This window comes from Scyliorhinus canicula, chromosome 12 (genome assembly GCF_902713615.1).
Source record: "Scyliorhinus canicula chromosome 12, sScyCan1.1, whole genome shotgun sequence".
NCBI lineage: Eukaryota > Metazoa > Chordata > Chondrichthyes > Carcharhiniformes > Scyliorhinidae > Scyliorhinus > Scyliorhinus canicula.
In genome coordinates this window covers 110,336,788-110,343,963 of record NC_052157.1, presented here as the reverse complement: position 1 = coordinate 110,343,963, position 7,176 = coordinate 110,336,788, and positions in this window count along the sequence as shown.

Genomic DNA, 7,176 nt, shown 5'->3' with positions numbered 1-7,176 from the left:
TTTTATATCAAACACAAAATGCTGGAAATATACAGTGAGCTCTCGGCAGCTGAGGGTAACAAAAATGGGTTCATATTTTAGACCAGTTCCAAAAGAGCATTTGCATTGCCAAATTGACAAGGTGCACAGACTTGACTCAGATGGTTATGGTGAATGTGTAGCTCAGAGTGCATAAAAATATGTGGTGGAAATTGGTGTGAAATTGGATGGAAGTTGGGGTGTTGGGGGAGAAAGGAGGACTGATGGATGGGGGAGGATTGGATAGACAGAATGTCATGACACCCTGGGTTGGTACGCAGTCAATTCCAGCCACACCTGACCAGGAGTCGCAAAGTTGGTGAAATTGGATTTTATTTAAAATACCGAGGTCCTTGGTTGAGCTAAATAAACTGCAGTCACCAGGTTTGTAACTTTAAATCGCAAGTAACCTTTTATTACGTACAGCATTATAATTAAACGACAGAAAATGTAACTGACTCTCTTCTGCCCCTTTCTAACCCCTCCCCTGAACTTGCCCACCTCTCTGTATATACTCACTCACACACCCACACACACAAACAACACAGAGGGAAAAGGGTGGTGAAAAGGGAATAAAAATCAATAAATTGATAAAGGATCTTTGAACTGGAATGACACCCACTCAATCAACATTTTTATGCGGTTCAGGTTTTTATTTTGATACTTCTTCCTTCGAGGCTTGAGATGGTTTTCCTTTGGAAGGTTGTCTACTTTCTCTGCGGACTCAGGATCATTTCAGGTTCACAGCAAAGCATGTGCCAGGCACTCGCTGCTTTCAGAACACAGCAATTCTTTCACTTCAGTAAGCAGGAGAGAGTGTCTTTCACTTCCAAGGTCTAAACACTTCTCATTTCTCAGAAAGCAGCAGACAGAAACCTACCACTTTAATGTTGTCAGGCAGAACACTGTTCCTAGCCAAACCACCGGCTGGCAATTAACCAGCCTAACCGAGTCCCTGCAAAGCTGTTTCCTAAGATCCACTCGGTGCCAAGGAGTCTGGTTTCTCCTCTCCAAAGTACAACGCTTGGGAACACAATGTCCTGGCAAACATGCTGCTTCAACTTCGAATCTTCTGCTAAATGGCACATCCCGATTATCGGTCCATGGACCAAAATAATGAAAATAAAATGAATGGGAACAAATTAAATAACAGGAATGACACTTACAGGAGAGGGAAGCATTGGATGGACCTTCGCGGGTTGGGTGGAGAGGGATTGGTTGGATGCCTGAGAATTGCAGAGATATCTGGGATAATTAGTTGCACATCTGAGGAAGTGACTTATTGATTGAATTAGCTGCTGGAATTGCCAGATAGACTGCAGAGACATTTCTATTTTTGTGCTTTCCTGTTTCAAATGCTGATAGGCCTGCTGTAAAGTTCTAATATTTTTAGTGTTTAAAAGCTTGGCGTATTTGTAATTAACACTTTCCTCTCTTTACAGAAGGGAGGTAAGTGTTAATTACAATGAAACAATATAAATACAATCTATTTCTTCAGATTTGTAACCTGTCTATACTTATTTGACTTATTTTAATATTCCAAAGGCTTAAATCCAATTTGGTTTTGGCAAGTAATTTTTTTACTTTTCTTGTCAAGTATAAAATATTATCACTGAGGAACTGGAGAAATTATATCTTGGGCAGCCAGTGTTTTGTACAGTATCATTGGATTCATAATATCGCTGCCTCCTCTGTCTTTAATGGTCCTCCTGCTGCATCAGTATGACTTGTCCATTTCCCATCTCTGGGTAAGTTGGCCAAACCAGTGGCAATCTAGTGTGAGTTGATTAGATTTTAATGAGGTGCCCTTGCAACCTGTGGGCGGCGAAGACTTTGGCTGGACTGTATTTGAACCTTGTCGCAAGGATGTATTGCAGAATTCAGCTCGCATCAACCTTCTCTTATGTAGCATTTTCTTTTGTGAGTTATGAACAAGTGTTAAGAGGCTGTTGCCAACCCTATGTCTGTTCTGTGCTTCCTTAATCCCTGCCATGCTGACTGCCTTTAATCTACAATCTTCTTTCTACTGGCTATAACACTCAGATTTTTGCTTAAACTACAGACTTTAGGGAAACCTGAAACGTCCCTGGTTTAATAGACTTGCCCAGGACTTCCTTTTTAGGTTCTGTGGCAGAGCCCGTGATGCCAGTTTGATAGACTTGGCAAGCAGTCAATTGGTGAATCTGAAATCCTGGACTATCTCCTATTGTTGCTTGTGATTGGTGGAGCCATTCAGAATCTTCTGGAAGAAAGGCGGGTCATTTCACAATAAATTCATTGAAGCCTACATGTGACAACAAGCGATTATTATTATTATTATCATCACCTGGAGAGCTCCATTTTGTCCTCAGTTCTAGGAAGAGTTCAGCCTGGAAGCAGCTGGAAGACACTCTGCCTGCTCGCTCGCTCTCCCTCTCTTTGCCAGGCGATTTTAAAACCTCCTCATCAGATCCGTGCTAGGCACTCCTGTTTAAAAGGCAGACAGCAGTCAGAACTGTGAAGGGAAACTTCTGGAGTGGAACATTACAAGCAGTTTCTCAACCGGTCTGTGATTCTTTAAATTCTCTGTCTGAATGACTGGTAAGAACCCAAACTATGAACGTTCTTTATAATACAGCTGGAGTATCTGTTCAGAGATCAGGCAAATGGAAGACACTAAAATTCTCAGGTCTAAACTTCCAGTAATATCTCTGGGAGACGGGGCTCCACCCGCGGTCGGAGGTCAGAATTGCACTGACCTGAATCTCCTGTGTGAGCTTCATCTGGTGGTCAGAGGCCAGAATTGCACTGACCTGAATCTCTTGTATAAGTCAATTCCCTAATTCTGAGAATTGCATTCAGAGAAGACCGGTACCTACAGAGGCCACAACCGCAGCAGTTAAGATTCATCTCAAACTATTTTCTTTCAATCCCTATTGTTTTAATTCTTCCCCTCCCCTTACCGTGTGTCTGTTTTATATGGGTGGAGGGTGGGATGGGAGTTGGCGAATAGTAGGTCACAGTGCCAGCAATATCCTTTATATGTTCATGTTTTACTCTTGTTATAAATAATCAGTTTGTTAATATTTTTCTCATAAATCTGGTATCTGTAACTCATTGGAGCAGTCAGGGGTTAAAGATCTCCGGAAAATGCAAATTATTGGTTCATTCACTTACATTGAGACTCTGGAATCTGTGGGGCTGGGGTTGACTGCACACTTGCCCAGGGTGTTGTAACACCAGGCATAGCTGAAGCACTAGCTGGACAGTGACTTTATTTTCGATTCATTGGTGCTATTCTCTAACATTGTTAGAGCTAGACCATTTACAAAGGAAGCTGGGAAATATTTTTTCACACACGGGCTAGTAAACATTTGATATTCCCTGCCCCAAAAGACTGCAGTTGCTATGACAATTGGAGATTTCAAGACTGACGGGAATATTAGTAGATCCGAGAACCGATGGGTTAATGTATGATGGTGTCTAAATGAAGTTGAGGTGCCTTGGAGTTAAGGTATGGATCTGAATGACAGAGCAAGCTTGAGGGTCTCAATAGCTCCCTCCTGTTGCTATTGCCAGTTTAAATACAGCAAATTAAAAAAAGAGTCTGCATCTGGCACAGTGACACACAAAATGGGTGCGCAGGTCAGAAAATTGGGACCAGTGAGATTGGGAATTATAGCCGTCTTCTATCACAATAGCACTCTCACAGAGTATGCTCAAGATTTGGAACATAATGTCCTTGTACTTTCCTAGCATTCTGTCTCCCTAGCTACACATAAAATCTCACTGTGGTGTTCGTCTTCCTAGTCCTCGTGTTCACCAACGTTGTTAACAGTTCTCTCTCATCAGTGTTGCCCCCTCCCTCCTTTGCATCACCTCTCTCGAAGACCAATCCTTGATCTGATGCCCCTGCCCTATCTCCAACCTCCGTTGTCTCGAGTCCCAGAACATGCCTTCCAAAATTGCGCCCATCTTTCCCGGAACTCCATATTTGATTCCCTCCAATTGAAATCCTGCCCCTGCCACAGCATTGGAATGGTTCTTATCAAAGTTACAAATTACACCAGATGTGATTATAACGAAGGCAAGCTTTCAGGCCGTCATCCTTCTCGACCTGTCTGCTGACTTTGGCATCATTGACTACACCGTCCCCCAATGCCCTTCGACTGAGGCCATTCGGCATCGAGTCTGCACCAACCCTCTGGAAAAAGTACCGTACCTAGGACCAATCTCTCGTCCTATCCCCATAACCTTACCTAAACGTTGGACACTAAGGGGCAATTTAGCATGGCCAATCCACCTAACCTGCAAAGCATTGGATGGGACTGCAGCCATCTAGTTCCATTTCTTATCCAATCGTAACCAGAGTGTCACTTGCAATAGCTCTTCTTTTGCTCCCATATGGTTACCTCAAGTGTGGCCGAGGGTCCATCCTTGGCCTCCCCTTCTATTTTCAGCGACATGCTTCCCCTCACTGACGTAATACAAAATCAGTGTTTAGTTTTTGCTACTATTCCTCTCTCATGATACCTGATTAATGTTTTTTAAACACTATCTTAAGTTCTCTGGTGCTATTGAGTGCAGTCCATCTAGACTAGAAGCCTGATGCCATTCACTTTCCAATTCTCTCTGTTATTTTCAACAATATTGATACTTCCTCTTTCCTGTAAATTATGCCAAACCTTCAGCTTCCTTCATGATGTATGATACCAAGAATTTAATTCTGCCGTGCCTTGCCACAAGTTTGTTTTCTTTCGGATTTCATCAGAAATCCTATTGTTACCCTGACTTACTTATTCAATTTGAATATATGAAAATCTTTCACAATTCACTTCTGCAATTCATAATTTCCTGCGATCTTATTTTGTTCCTTTTTTTAGCTTTTAGCCAGTCTCTCAATCAATAACAACTTGCATTTATATTGCATCTTGAATGTAGAAAAACATTCCAAAAACGCTACACAGGAGCGTTATCAAGCAATGTTTGACGGGGATGGGATGTTTCGGCGTGGCCCATTCGGCGTAGCCCTTTCGGCGGAGGAATTTTTCGGCGGCGGGACAGGCTTCAGAAAGACAGGTTAGTGCAATGAGCAGACATTTAATATTGGTCTTGCTCTTGCTCTTAGTTCTAGGATGCGCAGCATTTCTCTCCCGCTTTAGAGGCTGTCCCTGGTTTGCACATGAGCAGTGGGTGACTCCGGAAGGAGCCGGCGAGGTGAAGCGGACAGGCGGCCCAGTTCAGGGGGACAGCAGCCGGCGAGGTGAAGTGGACAGGCGGCCAAGTTCAGGGGGACAGCAGCCGGCGAGGTGAAGCGGACAGGTGGCCTGGTTCAGGGGGACAGCAGCCGGCGAGGTGAAGCGGACAGGCGGCCAAGTTCAGGGGGACAGCAGCCGGCGAGGTGAAGCGGACAGGCGGCCAAGTTCAGGGGGACAGCAGCCGGCGAGGTGAAGCGGACAGGCGGCCTGGTTCAGGGGAACAGCACCCCCCCACCCCCAAGGTTTAAAAGGTTTATTCAAAACCTTGGAACCATTTCACCTTTGCTCCTAAGAGGGGAATGGGACGTTTCGGCGTGGCCAATTCGGTGTTTTAATGAAGGTTTTTTAACTAGGTTTTTAAAATATTTTAAAAAGTGACGGCGAAATGTCCTGACGCCTAAATGGCCACACCGAATCAGCCAATTATTTCCCTGACGCCGAATCGGCCACACCGAATCAGCCAATTATTTCCCTGACGCCGAATCGGCCACGCCGAAACGTACCAAACCCATGTTTGACGCACAACTCCATGGGAACTATTCGGGCAAGTGGCCTGGTTAAAGAGGTAGGCTTTAAAGGAGGTGAAGGAAGTAGGAAGTTAGAGGCGTTTAGGGAGGGACTTCAGAAGCTTGGGGTCATGCCAGTTGATGACACAGAAGACAATGGTGAAGCGGTTAAAATGTGGGGTGTGCAGCAGCTGGAATTGGAGGAATGCAGAGATCTAGGTTTCTAGGGCTGGAGGAGATTAGGAAGAGCAGAGGGTGTCCATCAATATGAATATGAATTTCAAAATCATTGCTGGTGTGGAAGCTGTTGTCAGTGAAGACATGATGGAATAGAACAGGACTTGGTGCAAATTGAGATACAAGTTGAAGATGACCTTATTTCACCGGATATAGCCATTCCTGGCAAGGCCATTGGCTTTGAGAAGGTGGTGGTGAGCTGCCTTCTTGAACCACTGTAGTCCATGTTGGGTAGGTACACCCGCAGTGCTGGTCTCAATCCTGATGATAAAGAAGCATCATGACCTTATCACCCTCCGTTGTTGCAGATTATTTGGTCCCATTTTTTTCCCCAACTGGATGTAAGTTTTTTTTCAGAACAATTCATCAATTTAATTGTTACTTTTACTGAAATGATCGTCAACCTCTAATCTAGATGGAAAACACATCGCTCCAAATTAATATGCCAAATTTGGCCAAAGTCATTAACAAGTGAAATGATTTACAGAAGCAAGACTATACAGTGGAACACTAAAAGGTTCAGACATCAACCTTGCTTATTATAACAAAGGGTCCAATGATTCGCTTTGCACCATGAGAATGGTGTGAGTCTCACCCACTGATGCACAAGGCAAGGCAATGGCTAACTTTACACATTAATTAGTGGGGGAGATGTTAGTAGTGGGGGCGGCATCTTGTAAGGGCACAAGTCTGAAGGCTTTGTTAACGGCACCTCTGACATTCTCGCCAGCTTGGTACTTCACGAGCTCAGTGATAGTGGCAGCCCTGAAGGTGTGGGGACAGTGCAGGCAGCGACTGGAGGGGGCGTAGATGTGGTCACCGATCTGTGACAGCCACCGGTTCACTCCAGAGGGGCTGGACTGGGGCTTTAGGAGGTAGCAGCAGGCAGGGATTAAGAGAGTTGGAGATCTTTTCATTGAGGAATGTTTCCCATGTTTAGAGGAGCTAGAGGAGGAGTTTGAGTTGCCAGGGGGGGAATGGATTCTGGTATTTATAAGTGCAGGATTTTGTCCGGAGGCAGGTCCCGGACTTCCCTCACCTCCAACTAAGGGGCTACAGGATAAGGTGATGTCAAAAACGGGTTGGGAAGGGGAGGGTCTCGGAAATATATAAGGAACTGATGGAGGGGGAAGGGGTTCCAATAGGGGAGGTGAAGAGAAAGCGGAAGGAAGAGTTGG